Genomic DNA, 19919 nt, shown 5'->3' on the forward strand with positions numbered 1-19919 from the left:
AAGCTGATATATTTGCTTGGTAAAATGGCATTACTGCAGCTATAATCAGACCTGAAGTGCACACATCTCTCCTGAGCTTTCTTTACATTAAATAACCATATCCTTTTCCATTTTTCCTTATCAGCTGAGGTTTCTAGACATCTGAACACTCCTACTGTTCTCTTCCAAATTGCTCCCAGCTAGGGGCTGATAAGACTCCTGCTTAGACATCCCAAAATGACCTCCCTGACCTGCTTTATCTTGTGTTTCCCCCATAACCATGAGATCCGTTTCCTAAATATCTGCTGTAAAGTCAGCTTTTCCCCCTTCCCATGCCCTGTATTTGTGCAGCTGGTGAGTGCTGGCTATTACACGCTTATCGATAGTTGCTGTAAAATTGCATTCTAATGAGACCATTCCCCAATGCACTATCTGTGAAGATCATACAAGCACATACACTGTTCCTTCCAGCTTTCTACAAACGTAATAAATGCATCTGCTATGGCATAGTTTAGGTAATTAATGGAAGTATTGAACAAAACTGGGCACAGGACAATTCCTAATGAAACCTAACTGAGTTCTTCCAACCTCCTTTGGCCTACTCTACTGTAGTTTTATCTAGACCAAATTTCTCTAACGTGCTTATGAAAATGTTATATTTCTTGCAATTAAGTACAATTGCCTCCCATGACATCTGTTTCTCTGCTATCCAAAAGGCCTTCTCTGTTTTAGGAGTAAATTCAATTTATTTGACATGATTTATGCCTTACCAATCCAGGTTGGCTGCAACTCATCTTCTTGCTATCTTCCAGATGCTTAACAAAACATTTAAGGTTATTTATTCTGTATTTTCCAGATATTGAGGTCAAGCCGAATCCCCTGTCTCCTCTTTCAAAAGGAAAGCCTTTTAAAAGATAGGCACCTCAGGTTCAGCTAACTTTCTCTTCCACTCACTGCCCATTGCCGCTCCTCTTTCCCTATTGACTGTTCTTCTCCAGCCCTTTGTGCAATACAGCTTGCCCTCATAAACTAGGTCAATGAAAAGATTTTGGTTTTAATATAATATTGGCAGAATTTCAGTGCTAAGCAGTGTATTAGGACAGCTGAGGAAAGAAAGAACCTCAGCATGGAAGTAAGAAGGTAGGGCCAGGGTGGGTGGCTCTTACGCTGGCTTTCACCTGAAGGAAAGCTGGTGTCAAATTGTGTGCTACACGGGTTCCTTTGAGTTCTCTGGCGTGTTTTTATCCTCCTGAAATTGTTAACTCCTTCCTCATCACCACCACTAACTGCTGAGATTTCTTCAGCCAGCTCTTCAGGTACCTATGATGAATTTCATCAGGAGCAGTTGGTTTGACCTAAAAATTTCCTCCTCCAATTTTTCCTTGGTCAAGGCTTTATTGCAGTATGAGCTATACCAACCACTTCGCCAAAGAGAACATCTTACTGAGGGCCTCTTTGACAGTCTTGGGTTCATCTGTCAAAGGTTTTTCCACTTCTTTGACCAGCAGAGCAGCACTTTCCATGGCCTCTCATAGTACTCATTGTATGATTTCATTTAACCTGGGGTCTCTCTCACCTCCAGTACCTTATTTAGTGCTACCCCTCCTCATTGTGTCCATCCATACACCGACTATTCTTGAAGCCCAGTTTTTCTGATTTAACCTACTTTCCATTTGCTGCAAATACAATAAGGAAACAAGAAATCAATGGAAAGCTTGTATTTTGTCAAGCTGCCTTTTATTGAATTTCCTATCCTTCCTCTAAATTAGGATGATGTGTGCTCATAGTCCTGCTGTCAAACAAAAAATTCCTAGCTCTCTTAGTTTCTTACTTTCTTTCTCCCAGATTTGCCTCCCATGAGGTCTCCTCTACTGCTCCCAAGTTTATTGAAAACTATCATTATTCTGCTATTCTTTCCTCCCCTCCTTATAAGAACCACGATCATTCTCACCCCAGCTGTCCTCCCTCTTCACCTTTACCAGTTCTTCCTTCTGTTGATGAGAATTTCATCTTCTCCTTAGTTGCTTCTGCCTCTTTCTGTTCCAAAGCATTTCCGCTGCTGTGTTCTAGGAACTTGTTCTTGAGACAGTTTTCTGCTGTTTTCCTTTCCTACATGTTTAAAAATGAGCTAAAAAATCTCACCTCCATCTCCCTTACCCACCCCCTCTTTTCTTTTGGGGCAAGGGAGAGTAAGAGGGGAAATGAGAAGGAGCGTGGGCAAGAAGAGCCTCTATAGCCCTTAAGGCAGTGACATTAATGAAATATTTCTGAATGCCCTTTTAAGGGCTGAAGGTCGCTGCCCCTCCACACAAGCAATGTACAATCCAGCTTGCTGCAGTGCCACACTTTATTGTCATAGTTCACAGAAAGGTGAGAGCACACTCATTTTTCAAGCTAACCCAAATATTTCAAGTAAGTGTTGCTTCCATTCCTAGTCAATACTTTTCTTTTGTGGTTTAAGTAAACACTGTCAAAGAAGAAAAGAAAAATATCACTAGCAACAAGAAAGGCAGGCTCTTCTGTTTCATTTTCTCCAGTGCAACATTTCTGTTCATAACCTGTTTTTAGGCTTTTGTGTGTGTAGTGCCCGTTATTTTCTAGCCATGAGTTTAAATACGCTATTGCAAATTGTACTCCAATATATCAATGTAATCTAATCTTTTAATTAAACTACCCAGGAAAAAGCTCTTAATGGGGTTGTTTTATCCCAGGCAGCAGATTTATTCACATTTTCCGCTCTCATGTCAAGATTACTTAAAAACTTATGCAGTCCCAGCTCTACTTTGGAGCTTAAAACAAGCTCAAAGTCAAAACTGAAATATATGCTTCCTGTTCTCTTATCTGAAGGAGAACTAGGATTTCCTTAGCATGAATAAGGAAGATGCTGAAATGCTGATGCATAAGAAAATAACATTTCTCAGAACTGAGGTGTTTGCAGAAAGGCATTATTTATAATCACTTTTTAACTGGAAATCGAACTTTTTTGAAGTTATCAAGATAGCCTTTTCAATGTTTTGGGTCAAATATTTCCTACCAGATTTCTCTTGTTTTCAGAAGGAGCAAAAAGACCCGAGTACACTGAATGGTTTCATTCACATTCCTTGGGAAACTCTGACCTTTAGAATCATTTATTTTCAAATAGAAAACAGCAGTCAAGATTTAGAAGTTTCATAGAATGAAAATTCTCCAAACAGGCAACTATCAGTATATTCTTTGATAAACTGAAATGTTCTCATTTTGTTGAAAGAACACATTAAAGTTGATAGCTTGAGTCCTCCAGACTGAAAACTTATGGTCAAAACATGCCAGGTCAGCCATATATTTTTTTTTCAGACTCCGGAAAACACTGAGATACAGTTTGTTGTGACATAAAATGTAATCACTGGTTGTGATTTGCAAGGTTTTATAAAGCCAATAAAATTTTTCATGTTTTCATGCAGCTATTTCAATTTACTTCCTAAGCAGAAGGATAAATCTGAAATGGAAATACCCGTATCAGAGGATATTTGTATGCTGATGTGCATCATTTCCAAGCAAATTAGCATTGTCTTATAGGCATTCTCACAGACATGGAGAGGTCAAACCAACCATACAATAAGTCTTCCTTAAGTAAGAGAAGGGAGCGAAGGCTGTCGTACAGAAGTACTCCGAATATCTATTTGCATGCAGAATATAATCCTGAATTTTCCTCGAATATATTTTGTACTCATAGGTCTGCAGCAGTGCCAAATTGTTTTGCTTGAATCTGCTAGCAAGCACTTGGGTCAGGACGTCCTTCTCACCGAGTTTCAAATCCCAAGTCTTGGGAGGAAGTTTCCGAATTGATAACAAGTAGTGAGATAACCAATGGCTACTGCTAAGTGCACGTCATCAGAAAAACATTATTTTAAATATTACGCATTAAGCCAAGCATGTAGGAACAGTCAAATTAATGTAGTAGACTGTAAAAGGAATTAAGAAATATGATAGCTGTTTATACTTTTTACTAGCAGTAAAAACTTGTGTTACTGCAAATGTTGCAAATTATATTTCGTAACCAAAAGCTTTTCACAAAATATATCCATCTGGTTCCAATAAGGACAAAAGACACAAGACAGGGCATTTACTCGAGCTGAGATGGGGTGCTCCAGCACACTGGCAAAGTTCCCACTTTGCGGTTAGGACGTGAGGGTGAACTTAAGCAAGTGAGCATGTCTGTGTGGACATGCCATAAGGGAAGGGACATACCTGCATCCCAAAAAGACACCCAGTGTTTGCAGCTCTACATTTAGGGGCAAAATGTGAATGGCTTGGGGAAGATAAAACATCAATAAGCTGAAATTAAAGAGCTTCCATTATCAGTCCCCAATTTAAATGCAACAGACTCTGATCCCAGAGGCTGCAAAAGTGACCCATCACACAAGCAATGAAATGTAAACCTTTGAGCAAGAAGAAAAATTAATCACTGGAACAAGCTAATGCAGTTTGGCTTGCACTTAAAGTGAAACCTATGGGGTGAGTTCTTCTGGTTCAGCTGATAAGCAGGAGTAATTTAATCATTTGCCATTGCATATCTCTACTCAGAGTCTGACTAAAAGCTCAGAACTACTGTTTGAAACCAATCTTTTGATAGGACTGTCTGCACAAGTCTATATTTATGTAGTGACAAGACTACAGCAAGCGAGGAACAAGGCTTACGTTTACCTAGCACCTTTCATCCCAAACATGCATCAAGTGTTTTATAGCTAAGACAGTACATACAGCAGCCTTAGCATACAACTACTCTTGGAGTGTGAATGAGCAGACAGGGCACAGCAGTGCATAGCCAGAAAGAATGTGCTGAGCTCTATGTGTGCACAGATCCCCAAAAATTGGACCACAGACAATTGCATGCACAGCTGGGCTGAACATTTGCTTACTGACGTTTGCAGAGAGCAGACCAGTCCTTGCTTCTTATGGTTTCTTTGGAAAAATAACGGACCCTTCACAGCAAGCAGTTCATTCAGTTTTGGAGGCCAAAATCCTTCGTCTCACATTAGCTTGGCGTAATGAAGTTCATTACTCTACGAACTGAACAGCACAGCCCTCTGCCACCATGCTAAAGCAAGTGCTTTGCCAGTAACTGTCCCATGTGTGTAACTGACCCAACTGTGCCCAGAAGAGAATATTCATACTACCTGCTTTTCAGTAGCATGTTCAGCTCTTGATAATGTGCCAGTAACCAAAAGGATTCACTTTAAAGAGCTGTTAGCTGATCTAGACTTTATGACCTAGAACAGCAAAACCACAGGCTACTGTCTCCTGATTGCCCATTATACACCAAAGTGTCCCTGTGCACTATGTAATCCCCTGGAATGGTGTGGTTAAGCCAGGGAGCCTGACTGCAGAGAGAAACAGTAGCCTAAGATACCCAACCACAATTCCTATGAGGCAAATTGAGCGTGAGCTGACTAGCAAATTAAGCGAGAGGACAACATTTCGGAATTTTGGAAAGAGCTTTTTCCCATGGAAAATATGGTTTTACCAGGTCTAAATTTTGCATGAAGACAGTTGTCAAATTATCACTTTCCTATGAGCTCATAAGTTTAAACTGCAATGAGATTTCCCCTTATATAACTCTGTTTGCCTATATCAAGCATTTTTATTCCCAGTTTGTGTTCAACATCAATACTGCAAAAAAAGCAAAGGACAAACACATTTCTTGCCCATCAACGTTACTGACACCACAGTGCTGCCACTGTTCTAGTTACATGACAGCAAAACGCATCACTGGCACTTCTTGTATCTTGTTGCCACGTGACTTAGCCTGGATGTGCCTGTCCTCCCCACAAGAGCTGGGGAAATATTTCTCACGCCAGTGAGAGTCCTAGCATGCCAGTCCTAGTGGAGACTGAACTGATCGGAGACAGGAGTTTCTCATCTCAAAGTACCAGAAAAACAGCAACAGACACAACACTCCCAGCAATGCAATTTCCAGCCCATCATACTACAACAGCAAGAGAGACCTCCTCCTCCTTCCATCACCTCCCAGAAAGGTTAACGTCCATATTTTCAGAGTCACTAGGCTATACCAATATTGTGAAGCTGAGAAATGGGATACATCCCTACATACAGCTGCCTCAAAAGCATCACATCCAAGCCAGTTGTCAAGGACCTATCTGCAGTACATGGAGACAGGACAGCATCTTCAAATGATGTTTTATCCTACCGTAAGAAAGAAACCTAAAAGTGGTGAAGTTTCCTCCCTTTGGGGGTGTTGCTCTCTCCCATTGCTTTCAGGTAGCTACAGTTAAAAAGAGATGAATTCCACCCAAAGTAGCAGATATTTCTCCCAATGAAAGCAAGATCACTCTCATAAAAGAGAAGATGAATTGAGTTAAAAGATATATGACTGCCATGGGGTAGGAGAGAAAGGAAGAGGAAAATGAGAGATCAAATAGAAATAACCCCAAAACTCTTGGCTCTAAATTATTCAAGCTTCTCTCAGCCAAAAACCCGTGCAGAGACAAAACGAGCTTTGCAGTAAAGCCACTGAAATGAATAATTGCTCAGCAAGTTAAATCTCTCAAGGAAAACAGCCTCCTTTTTCTAACTGCAACTGCAGGAAGCAGTTTTTACCATATGCTTCAGTGCTGTGCCAAAGAGCTACTTCCCTGCACACGCTGCAGCAGCTTTTTATGAAGCAGTGCGAGGACATAGGAAGCTGTGTTAGCAGGCCCTGATTTCATTAGCGCTGACAACCATCACACAACATAGTGGGGCTGGTTGAATTTTTAGGTTTCTTTCAGCACAGCTGATCTGCATGGAGCAGGGGCTGGCAATGCTTGCTTCCCAAGGGCAACAGAAGGTTACCAGGTGCAATTCTGTTAGCCCTGCTCCACAGCAGGAGAAAGACACTTCACAGCACCTTTCCTGATGCTCTCATGTACACTATGTCTCTCCCAATCTCCTTTTGCTTCTTCACCTTGCTGCTTCTTGTCATTTACTCTAATTCATCATCCGCAGAGACACCAGAGTGGAGTGCAAGGAGATGTGAGTGAAGGCTGTTGCTTAAATAAAGGAAGCTCCTGTGATCCCAGGGAAAATGAAGTGGATGGAGCAAGGGACATGTTTCCCTCTCCAGGAGGCTGCTGCTTGTGTTTACCAAGAGGTAAAAGTTTTGAGTACCTTGAGCCTGCTAGGCTAGTGAGCAAATGAACACTGTATGTGGGATGTATTTACCAGCCAGCCAGTGCAACACTGGATTCCTATCACACTTCAGAAACTTTACTGTTCCACTAAGTCTCCTTTGATGAAGAATTGTCAAGATGATCACATCTTTCTTTTTCTGGACTTCTAAAAGCATCCTCCTTGTCAATTCACACCTAAGACAAGAGTTTGGCCAGCCTTTCCCAGGCACATCCTCTTTTCCCAGCTGGAAATTTTATCCAACTTGAATCTGAGGATGTCATGAGAACGACGGTTTTGACAGTGAACGTGGCTAAGATGGAATGGGTTGAAATGGCCCCTTAAAATCTAATATTGAATGTGATTTTTTTTTCCACTAATCAGCAAGTTCCAGGGGTCGTAACGAGAGTCAAACGGATAATAGACCAGCCAAGAACGTTGTGACAATAGAGAACGCTTGATGAAGTTTGTGGGTCTGAGCCAAGAGGGAAGTGCAGCACGATTCATGCTATGGTTCTGTGCAGCAGAAGTACTCCAACAGTCTTGCGTTATGTATAATCTAGCATATGACCATATACCAGTTCCTTGTAATTAGAGAAATATGCACATCCCAGGAAATATATGCAGCTTCACACTGGCTATACATTGCACTTCAATGTGCATTTAGAACCCTGCTAATTACTTTCAAAAGGTTTGATTACTGCAGTCTGAGGAGGGTTAGCCCAGGACTGATCGAACTACACATTGCTAATGTGCTGCAGGCTGTGGGATGGCTACCTTATAAAGAGTTAAACTGTAGATCTCCAGAGCTGAAAATACAAAACTTTCACAAAATAGCTAAAATCCTATGTTTGGGCTTACTAACTAGTATCCGTGTGAGTTGGCTTGTAATGCAGACGTTTTGTGGGAACTGTGAGCCCCACTAAAAACTGGTTATGTGGACTAATAAAAGCGACATGAATCTATTCTTAAGCACCACAGTTTTCTCACAGTTGGTTTCTCCACTTGCAGAGTTTGGGAAATCCTCAGATTTTACCCTTGAACCCCTGAGAGAAATCTCTGATCCCTCTGCTCTCTCACAAATCCATGCAGAATTAAGTCCTGGTCACAGTAGGTTTGTTCCTTTGTCCTAAGCCTCCCAGTGCTCCAGCGCCTGGACAGCAGGGTGCTCTGCCTGCTCACCCACCTCGGCACTCACATCCGGTGTCACCAGCTCTGTTTGGGCAGCTTTGTCAGCGTGCTTCATGCTGCCAGGGAGCGTCAGAAAGCAGCCAGAGAGCAGAAAGGATTGGGCATGCCTCTCCTGCAACCCGCATGCTGCCTCTATCTGCGTCACTCCTGCACAAGAAAGAGCTGGGGCTCAAAATGTAGAGAATCAGACACAGCTACAACAGGAGAGCTAGACAGATCTTGTCAGCTTGAGGTTGGAGAGTAGAGAAACCCACTGAGCTCACAGATCAGCCTTACAGATCCCCTATTCCTGCACCGTCTCCACAGCCGCCCTGCCCTCTTTTACCTTCTGTTGTCATTAAAACCTTTTCTCCGATCAGCCTCTCCCTCTAGTTCAAAAGACCTTTCCCTTATGTACAGATGAAGAGGGTGCATTAGAGCGGAACTCTGCAAATAACGGCAATTTTGGTTCATTAGCCATATTAAAAATGGAAGGACAGAAAGACATGTAGAGAGAGAAAGCTGTTGTTTCTGCTCAACCTGAAAAGGAGCACTGTGGGGAGTTTTTGAGTTTGTTTTTGCATACTGTGAAAACAAAAAGAAATCTTTTTCAAGTTCAACAAAAGCTTTGAATTCACTTAAAATGCTTTTTTACCGTATTATCTCGTAATTAAACTGAAATCATTTCTACAGTGAAAAGATCTTTTGAACTGAAAAAATGAGAAGTCCCAGTTCATGAATATCTAAATGAAACATTCTCATGTGTCAGATTGCTCAGTCTCATGTTTAACCCACATTTCAGAGGTAACCTCTCAAGTCGGTGTTCCCTTGTCAGAGTGGGATTGCGAGGATCTGTAAAGATTTTGTGATATTTAGGTATTACAGCAATGGCAACCTACATCCAATAGTTTCCCTTCACTGAAACATCTCCGACTACTTTTGGACAGCATCTGAGACCAGAGAGGGTTTCAGTGCAGTACGCAGATCCTTGGAAAGGTCAGTTCCTCTGTACAACCCTTTTCTACTGCACAAGCTTGGGGCTCCTATGATCCAGATCTGTTCCCTTGGACAACTGCCACATGAACAGCTGGATAGAGCTGGCGCATGTCTCTACTCTCCCACTCTAGCTCTTTATAAATTAGAGGGTTTGCTCTTAGCTTCGAGCAAAGCAGCTCGGAAACTATCTTACCCCACTCCATAAAAATATAATTTCCTCCATTTCCCCCACCCTTTTTTCCTGTGTCAATTAGAAATTCAAATAACATGTGGCTACAAACCCACAGCAAAATCCCTGGGAGCCCATTATAATAATTACCTTAAGCAGTATTTCTCTTTTCTCAACATCATTCATTCACATTAAAAGACATCATGGGAGCATTTAAGCTGAGTAGTATGAACACACAGGTAGCAATCTTGCCTAGGCAGATGAGCTTTCTTTCCACAAAGGTAAATTCTGCAATGCAGTCTAGCAGTCTAGGAAAGCACAGTTCCTTGAAAGAGCCTGAAAATCCTGACTGCAGTGTATATATGGGTTTTCCTCCCCCTTCATCTGTTCCAGTAGTAGCAAAGAGCTGCTGGAGATGCAGTGATTTGTCCTGTCACTGCTATTTCTGCACATTAGCAATTGGTAGGAAAAAAAAGGAAGAAGAAAAGGGAACAGAGGAATAGAACAATGTGCTATCTCATTTCAGTAGCATCTAGACACTGCCTATTTAATAGTTGTTATTTATCCAAGCATTTAATCATGCTGCTGTAAATGTAGAGAGTGTCCTTCAAGGCACAAAACTTTTCAGTTAATGAGATCAAAGAAGGATTTACAGCTCAGCTCTTCCTGTTCACTCTCTCCCCCGAGCTGTGCCCTGAGCTCTCAAAGTAAATGTTGGCCTCTGTTTTGGGGGAAGCTCTCAAATCAGGCTCCTATCTCCAAAAAATCATTATGACTGACTACAGGAGTAAAGATGTTTAGTACTCGCCATTTTGCATTGCAATTGACTCTCCAGTCCCTTCTAGGGAGAGGCCCGGAGGAGGTAATAAGAGATGCTTAAGGTAAGGACAGTGCTTCAGAAGTAGTATGACAACACCTATATCAGCAGTGCCTCCCCAAAAGCAGGTAGGAGCTTCAGGTTTTGCTGCAAGTGGTTGATGGTACTGCAGTGCCAGGGCAATGAGGAAACTGCCATGAATCCCGTGAAAATCACAAGGATGATAAAGAAAGCGGCCAAATTCTACTATTAGTTGTTAGCAATGCATCTGCAGTTGCACTTAAAGCCCTCGCAGTTCTTCTTGATTTACACCCAAGCCACTGAGTAAGCAGATTTTGGCCAAGGGACTGTGAAATTGGCACATCTTCCTATGGATGAAACTGTGACCATTACAATACCCCAGCTTCCAGCAGATTTAATCTGTGTTTACACCAGCCTAGACAGGATGAGCCCTGCATGTATCCTGATCATATCTGCTGACTTGACAAGCCATTTTTACCCCTGTCAGCACCATAAAAGCAACACAGCTCTGGAGCCATGGTGCCCTCTGCCTCAGGCACCCTCTGCACAAAGTGTCAGCAAGTTTCTAATCTTGGAGCATTTATTACTAGAGATGGGGCAGGAGGAACAGCACAGCTTGATTGATTAGCTAATGTCTGTTCAGCACTTTGAAGGCTCCAAAGTGCTCTATAAGGACTAAAGAGGTACTATCATTTTTTTTCTGATCTCAGGATGAATTTTCCTTGCTGGCGGTTAGAAATATTTTGCCATGTAAATTGAACTAATCTGACTGGGAAAAAGAAAGATGCTTACAGGACGGACTTGCTGGCAAACACCCTCTGACATGCTTATAATCCCAAACCTGTAAGCAGCTAAAATAAGAACACCACCACACTTGTTTTTCCCCTCAAACTTGGGCTAAGCCAGGGCCCCTCTTCTTCTCTGCACACACCTGGTGGCCTTTCCCCCCACCGTCCCATGCTAAAGTATAAATCCAGGTGGCAGCCTCTTAATGAAATGCCTGGAGCATAACTACACTTTAGAGCGCTCTCTCAGGGTAATTCAGTGTAGTCCCAGCTTCTCCTCCCCAAGCTGTCAGTCATTTAGAAACCTGGTGCCTGAACTGACATTTTGTTGCTTTTTATCTTTCGTATCACTCAGTCAGAGTTTTTCTCAGACAGAAAAACTGCAAATGTCCTTCCTAGAGGACACATCACAGGGCTGGTCCATACTGATGATGGTAATACCCCTGTACCATGGTGACAGCACAGGTCTAAATGTAACCAAGTGTAAATGAATCCCTATGAGTACATGCTGATAGTGCTTTCACCCTTCCCAGCAAAGTGTTGAAGCAGAGCAGAAATTGCATGTGTCAAGCATGGAGTTTTGCTGGACTGGGGGACTTTATGTCTCAGGAAAGTTGAGAGACAGGAAGGAGTAGTCCCAGCACCCTTAACACCACCATGAGCTGCAGTATGGAGTGAGGTCTCCCAGGACAGACTGCAGCATCCTGCCAAGTGACACGGAGGTGAAGAACAGGCTAGCAAGGAGGAGGAGATCTTTACCCCCCCCACTCACCAGCCCCGAAAGTCCACAAGTCCTCTTTCCAAAAGATATAATGGAATTGAAAAAAAATGATGGCATCATCAAAATCCAGATAGGTGTGACTCAGACATGCGGAGCTCTGAGCCTATGTGCTGCTCTGACTTCCCAGTGCACAGCAGAAGGCAAATTTGGGGACGGTGTCACAGTTTCACATACCTCCTTCAATCAGTGTTCTGCCCACAAAGTTCAGAGGCGGGTCCAGACACCGACACCGCTGATGCTCTCTGGGGACCTGAGCTACCTTTAGGCTTCCTTTTCTTTCCTTCACACAAAGCTCTCATCTGACTCTCAAAAGGGAATGGGAATCTCAGAGGCAGATGCCAGCTTTTGCTGGTTAATGGTTAACCCAGAGGTACTTTTCTAGCTTTCTTGATGCTCCAGTCTGCTGAATTTTCATTCAGTGCTTGAATTGATATGAAATTAAAATGAGCAAGAGCCAAGCACACTTGTGTGCTAAAATGCTTCAAGTTAATTTCATCAGACTTTTGGGTATAGTGTCCCAATAGACCAGTACAGATTACCTAGAGTTCATTTATATTCCTGTACTTCAAAGGGAAATGAAAGGAAAATAATAGTTAGGTCTAGTTGAAAGTGCTTTCAAGATCTCTTTGCTGGGGCTGACACAACTAGCTTATCTAAAATAGTTCCCATCTCTCCATAATAGCCTGCTGAGCCCTTGATTGACTATTACGGAGCTCTAGGCTACAATAGGTTGGTTATCAGCGTGCTGCTGGTCTAGAAAGTTGTTTATACATAGATGGGAGGCTGCAGTCCGCAAATAGCTGTTATTCATTTACTTTTACCTGCCACAAACTGTTTTTTGGCAGTTAAAGCTGAGAAAGCCTTTGTGAATCTTGGCAGGAATTTTCCTTTGTTGGAAAAGATACTGTGAATGTTCTCCAGCTTTATTGCACTCCATAGGGTCAACCCACAGGCAGAGTATGTTCATTTTTTAATAGCTCCTTCTCCTGCTGTTTTACTCTGTCAGTCACAAGCCTGTTCTGGACCCCTCTCTAAAGTCAATCTCTTCCTAACTTTCTTGAAAAGGAACTGGCTTTAACAGTCAGCATTTGTATTAGTGCTTTCCTTTAATGGCTGATTGCTGAGTGATGCTTTCCAGGGAAATGCTGAAGGCCTCTAAAATGCACCTCCCAAGTGACAGAGCATACAACTGGAAAGGACTAGCCATGTCACTGCACATGATTACATCCTCTCTTACTTGCATTGCATCATCTTGGAGGCTTTCAAGATCCAACTGGACTTACCAGTAAGCAACCTGGTCTGAATTCAGTGCTGAACCTGTTTTGAGCAGGATGATGGAGCAGATAACCTAGTGAAGTCCCTTCCAACCTGAAAGAAGTTATGACCTATTCACTGCAAAAGTTCTCACCTTTCTTTCCTACCTGTGTCATCCCACTGATTTTGCAGTCCCAGAGGATGCTAATGAGCCAGTGCTGAGCTGGATTTGCAAATCTGGATTTGCTTTCCAGTTACTTAGGGAGAGCTACGCTGTCGAATTTCATAGTAGCCCTTAATGTTCCTCATAGGCAGAGTCTGTCAATTTGACAGGGAACATCTGAACCGGCTGTCTTTGTGATGGTTGAAGTTTTAGTTACACAAACTATCCTTTTATTTTGCTCCTCAAACTAGCAGCTAATTAGCATGATGGAGACAGTTTCTGTGAGGAGGTATAACTTCCATATCCTGCTTACTGTACATCTGTGGTGGCACTGGTCATTATTCCCACAGAAAACAGAAAAGAAAAACAACCTAAGATGTTTTGCCTTGAGCTGTCATGAAAAAACTTCAGGCGTCTTCTTGGCAGATTTTCTAGTGTTAGAAGACATGTGAAATGCTTGGTTTTCAGGAGTTCAGGTTTTCAATAGGAAAAAGAAAAGATTTTTTGTGGAAAGCAGCCACTTTTTCTCAAAGGCATCTGCTCAGCCACAAATCCAGCATACTGTCAAAAAGCCATTCCAGTGAAGTAGTTTCAACTAGTCCTTCTCATTCATCCATTCCAATAATTGATTGCACACCTCTGCAAAGCAGCATCTTTTCTACTCTACAAGCATTTATATTTTTCCACGACTCAGAAACTATGTACATTTTTCTCCAGATCACTGCTCTGTTTCTCGAGTCTGTCTCTGCCTTTCTTTCCTGTCTGCTGCAGATGATCTATCATTTCTGATGTTCTCAGGTTTGCAGCTGTTTATTTCTCTGTTCTTTGCGACAGTAGCTATTAATAGCATGACCAGGACCCACCTTGCAGTCCATATCACTGAAGTAAATTGTTCACCTAACCCTGATGATTTTATCTGGGTCAAATAAGGGTGTTTGTACATGAATCTCACTATGAGTGAATTGGTTGGGGCCAATAGCCCCCAGAGAGTAGCAGAGGGTGATCAATTCTCCCCTTTGCTGGAAAGGAAAGGAGGACATATGTTCACAAAAGGAGTTCAGTGTCTATAGACCTATCTGTGGTGCCTGAACTGGAACAGCTAATCTCCATAAGCTTACATGCAGCCTAGCTACATGTAAGCTTGTTATTTCCAGTTTGCTTGACTAGACAAATCAAATACAAAATACTTTTTTTGTGAAGCATCTGAGATTTTAATAACTACAAATCTGACTCTGCTCTCCTACTCGTGGCTTTTTCAGGTCTTTTTCCCTAATTTGGCCCTCTCTTCCCATTTATTCCAGTCCTTGTATCTTGCTTTCCCCTTTACACTATCACCACTCGTTTCCTGCCATCTCCACCAAATGCAGTAACTCTAGGTGAGGCCCAGCTCACCTAACGCAGTGCTCTTTGCTGAAAGAGCCTGAAGTCCTCCCATTGCAGCATAAGTTTTCAGTGACATAACTGCAAATAATCAAGAATCACTCACTCTGTCCATCTATCACCAACATGCTCTGATACAGACACAGGATTTTCTGCATGCCCTGATATTATAGCAGATGGGATTAAAGATGCCTCAGCAATGTTGTACTATGGTCAACACTGCTCAGACCCACCACAGCTGAAAAGTGGGGAAGAAACAGCCCACAACCCATCTATCTGCATAAGACTCTTGCTGCAATTATGCTGCCAAAATTGGCTCGACCTGAAGAAGCATAACTCATTTCTTCCCAGAAATGGATTACAATGTTCCAAAATTTTCACTCTCTGTAACTTAGCAACATTTTTCCTCAGATAAGGAGCTATTTTCAAATTCGTCCTAACATGCAGAAGTCCTTGAATTTTGTGTAGTTTGGTATTTCTTGCAAACAGAAATGCATGGCGGCCAGCCAGCCAGATGCATTACTGCTACAGATGATCACGGTTTCTTCCACCAAGATTGAAGAGAGGCCAATTACTTCCAAGCCATTTTGCCTTTTCCTTACTGCCACTGTTACTTAATCGATGGTCTCTGTGTAATGAGGCAGAAAAACAGCATAGAGAATAGCAAAGGCTTCATTCAATAGAGGGATATTTCACATGTAATGACACCTCAGATGGGAGAAGATGAATTTACCCTGGAGTCAGGTCTGTGAAAGTCCTCAGACTGTACAGCACCTTAGGTGGACCCAGGTTCTCACCAGCAAATGAGAACCAGGACTCTACATTAGGGTGAAAGGACTCTAACTCTAGATGGGGAAAACCCCTAGGAAAATCACTTGTTAATTTTCACAAAGCATCCCGATCACAGAGCAGCCTGAACGACATGACTGTAAAAAGATCCTCAGTCTTAGCCTATAGACATGATGTGTTGAAGGGACTTCTAGCTCCCCCTTCACCCATTTTCTCCCCAGGGCTCGTGTCTTTTTTATGAACCTTTTTCTCTTCCAGTTCTAGCTCAGGCTCTGAACTGCTCTCTTTCCAAAGATGAGAGGTGCCAGGGCAGTGCTGGCAGGCGTGGGTCTTGGGCAGGACTGAAAACAGGCGCCTGAGCATTGAATAACAGTGGTGAATGCACCTCTGAGCAGACTGCAGTGTATACAGGGAGTTACACAGCAGTGAAGAGACCGTGACATAGCATTTCAGGGCATGGAGAGGACATGAGAAAGGAATGAAACACCAGAGATTTCCGAAGTCTTGCAGCAAAACAAGGAGGGTGTGAAGGTATTGGAAGTAAAAAGCCTGGAGAGTCCCACCCCACTGTTAGTAATACAGGAACAACCACTCCATTCCCTCTCCTTCCTAGGAAGGGGTTCAGGACCCCTCTCACTGCTTCCTTCCCTCAACCTCCTGTAAAGTAGCATAGGACTTGCCTTACTGTGGTGGAACTCGAGGGAAGGCTTCGGGGGGGAGCTCTAAGGAAAAAGTTACAATTTTCTGTATGTATGTGCTTCCTCTCCTGCTCTTGAATTCTCCGGATAGTCTCTACCTGCAGTGAGGGGTCCTACTGTGGACTGTACTAGTCGCTGGTGGGTGCAGGGGCTAGTAATTGTTACATGAAACTCAGACTAATGACGGCTATAAATGCTTGGCTGTTATTGGAGATTAGCAGAAATAGAAGAATAATGAGAACTGCAGGAAGAAATCTCCTTTAAAGGCAGCAGTTAATAATAGTAAACAATAATATATATACTATGATATAACACTATGTAATACAAAATTCACACAGGGAGCAGAGATTTAATAACAGAGGAATTTTCAGCTTACTAGACAAAGGCATAATGAGATCCAGGGGCAGGAACTGGAGGCCACACAAATTCAGACTAGAAGTCAGACCCACATTGTTAATATTGAGGGCAATTATTCACTGAAATTATTTATCAGTGGATTCTGATCAGCTGAAGTAGATTCTTTATCACTGACAACCTTAAAATAAAGATAGGATGTTTCTCTACCAAATCTGCTCTAATTAAACAGGGGTTAGTTCAAGGAAATGTTATGGCTTCCATTAGACTAGATGGGGCAGCAAACACATCATCCTGAGCTCATGAGCATTTCCAGTGCAGCTTTTATGCCAGGACAGTGTGATATGAGCAACAGTGCCTCCTGGCTAATAATCCATATCCTCCACTGCAGGAGCCCATCAGGGCTCCAAAAGCCACTGCCACCAGGATGCTCTGTGACAAGGCTGCCTGCCCAGCCCCAGCTGATGATAAATGGCCACTACAGAAGCTGTATTACAGAGAAATGGGAGAAAATTGGAGGAAGAACATGCCCAGTCCATAGAAGGAGCCATAATGGCCTAGCTCTCCGACACCCTTCCTGCAGCAGGAGCAGTCTTAGCCACAAATGAACTTCACTTTTGTAATAACATAGGGGGCCTTGAGCTGATTCTGTAGGGAACTTCCCACTGGTCTCTGCCTTCCCAAATCCCACCACTCCAGTGTTGCTCAGAATTACACGAACAATGTGATAAGATGTCTAGACCACTGGAAAGCACCTTTTTCTAATTAGCTTAAATCTAAATAAAATAAAAAAGAAATTAAATGAAATGAAATAAAAGAAAAGAATTCTGCTAGTTGGGCAGGTCCCGGATCCAGTCGGTAATTCACAGACTACAGCTTAGCAGCTGCCATTGCCGCCAGTAAATATGCAGGGATAGCAATCAGCTGGTGTTTAATTAAACCACAATTACTGTCTCATTAGCTCTAAATGGAATTCTTATTATGGAGCCTTCTTTTGATCCTTCACACATATTTCCCCCAGAGGCTTTATTTTGTTTTGGACCGGGTGGAGGGGGAAGGATGTATCGGAGGTTGTTCTGATTGAAGTGACCCCTGGCAATGCCCAGATACCAAGACCATGCCAGCTGTATATGCATCTCTTGGAAACATTCGCAGCATCAATACGAGATATATTTGGAGTCCTTTCGTAGATCATGTTTTATGTGCCATCAGCAGCAACGTCTAAAATATGCTTAGAGCCACCAGCTCTTTGTTTCTTGAATAGTCTTGGGGGTTGTTTGGATTGGGTTTTTATTGTTATTATTGTCATGTGGTTGCTCTAACTACTCCATCCATTGGGATTTGGATTAAACCCAATACACTGATAAGGTTGTTTCTCATACACATGAGGTAGCCATATGGTGTCAGTCAACTGACAATTCTTTAGCTACTAGCTTTTCTTCTGTTTTCCTTTCTTTACAGCTCTATCACATAAATTACTTTGTGTTTGTATTTTACATTTCTTCCTTTCTTTTTCCCTCCAGCAAAATAATATCAACAGCCCTCACAAATCAGGCAAGACAGTAACAAATTCAATATATGCTTATGGAAGTGAAAAAAGAAGGTTCAAAGCATGTAGAAAAGCATTTGGCTAGCTGAGAGTTCCCTGCAAAAATCTAGAGGAAGCTCACTAGCCTTGTGACTGGTGTACTCACTGCTGTCAGGGAAATGCCACAGATAAATTCCATCATTAATTGTTTGGAGTGGATTAGTACCAGTAGGCAAAATGGAGAAATGGTCATCATACAGGAATCAACATAGGAGTGGTTAAAGTAACTACCCTGTTCCTGGATGTTCGCCTCCACATCCCAGGAGAACATCTTACATTTTGGGCTCAATAAATATCTTTCACCTCTCACTAAAAGAAAAAAAATTAAAAGACCGAGGTTCCTTCCAATACAGAACAAGATAATCTTTGAGCTCCCAAAATTCCTGCAGGGTGGGAAAGCTATTTGCTACTCTGTTGCAGGGCCAGTGGACTGCAGGGGCCAGGGCCAGGGAGCATCTGTATAGCAAGAGTGAGTGTTCTATAAGGGCATAGGCATCTCAAGAACTTGAAAGTGAATCATGCTGTCCCAGCTACCGTGCACTTGGGGTGGTCACTTCTGGGAGGCTGGGATGTCTATGGCCAAGCTCCATCTACAGCTCACATATATCGATCATGTATCATGACAGATATCATATATCATGTAATATCTATCATATAGCTATATCTATCATATATCTCTATCACTGTGAAAAACAGGGTCTCTTCTACAGTAAACTCCAGACCAATCTGTTGCCTGCCTGATTCCATCTCAAAGATGGATGGGAAGCATGTTCATGTGTAAGCAGAAACACAGGTAACGGCACTGTAATGTTTTGGCCATATTTGAAGTTCCCCTATGGATATCCTGTTTGCCTCATCAGACTACCTCAATGGTATTTCTGAGCTTCAGCACCCTGAGTGTTTAGCAAGTTTGGCCTCAACAACTTTTTCTGAACTATAGCTTATATGTAGTCACACGTTCTCCCTTACTTAGATGTAACCATTTCTTCTTATTGACAAACTTTCATTTAAAATGAACTGCTTCTGGGAAAAGTTAAATCTCTGACAAATCAAGACTTCATTTAAAAAGTCCTAAACTTCTCAGAAACTGAGATTCAGATAAAATTCCCTCTATTGAGATTCTCTATTGAGAATCCCAGCTTCTGTTTTCCTTAATATACTGCCTCCTGAGATAGGAAATTAAATGAAATGTGCATTCCATTCTTAAAAAGCTAATTTTTGGACTTAATGATTTTGAACAAAATATAAACCTTAAAGCCTCTGCAAGCAAATTAAAAAGAAAGATTCCAACATTCTATCTTTTAAAATATTTCTTGATTGTTCGGTCAATGTCATGAATGGTAGGGGAGAGCAGACTCATGATTTCTGAATGACTGAGTTTGGTAAATCTCAAATGACATAAGAAGAAACCACTTCTGAGACAATGACAAAGCTGCAATTTGTTATTTCAGAAGCTGTTCTATAAAGAACAAAGGCCTCAATGCAGCACATTACATATGGTTATGTCTGTCTTTAAAGATATGTGTAGTAAATCCCCTTGAAATCACTGGAACTACTCAAATGCTAAAAATCAGGCACATGCTTAGGTATCTTGCTGAGTTGATGTCTAAGGATCGAGATAAGCTTAATAAGCATTCATCCTAAACACTGTGAAAATATAAGCTGTGAAATTCTCATCAAAAATAAGAGGTCTCGAGACACCCAGAGATGAATCATGAAAAACAAACTGCAAGCCTCTTATTAAAGCAAGAGAAAACACAACATCATGCAATCAGAGCAATAAAGAATCTCCAGCTCCACATCAGCTGGAATAATCTAATCAAGGCAAC

The 19919-nt window shown here is 42.1% G+C and overlaps 1 protein-coding gene across 2 annotated transcripts in view; it reads right to left on the reverse strand.

Annotated features, from left to right (window-relative positions):
• LOC104144763 (acid-sensing ion channel 2) overlaps positions 1-19919 on the reverse strand; it is a 549773-nt gene that overhangs the window by 347820 nt on the left and 182034 nt on the right. The window lies entirely within an intron of this gene.

The sequence above is a fragment of the Struthio camelus genome, chromosome 25 (genome assembly GCF_040807025.1).
Source record: "Struthio camelus isolate bStrCam1 chromosome 25, bStrCam1.hap1, whole genome shotgun sequence".
Lineage (NCBI taxonomy): Eukaryota > Metazoa > Chordata > Aves > Struthioniformes > Struthionidae > Struthio > Struthio camelus.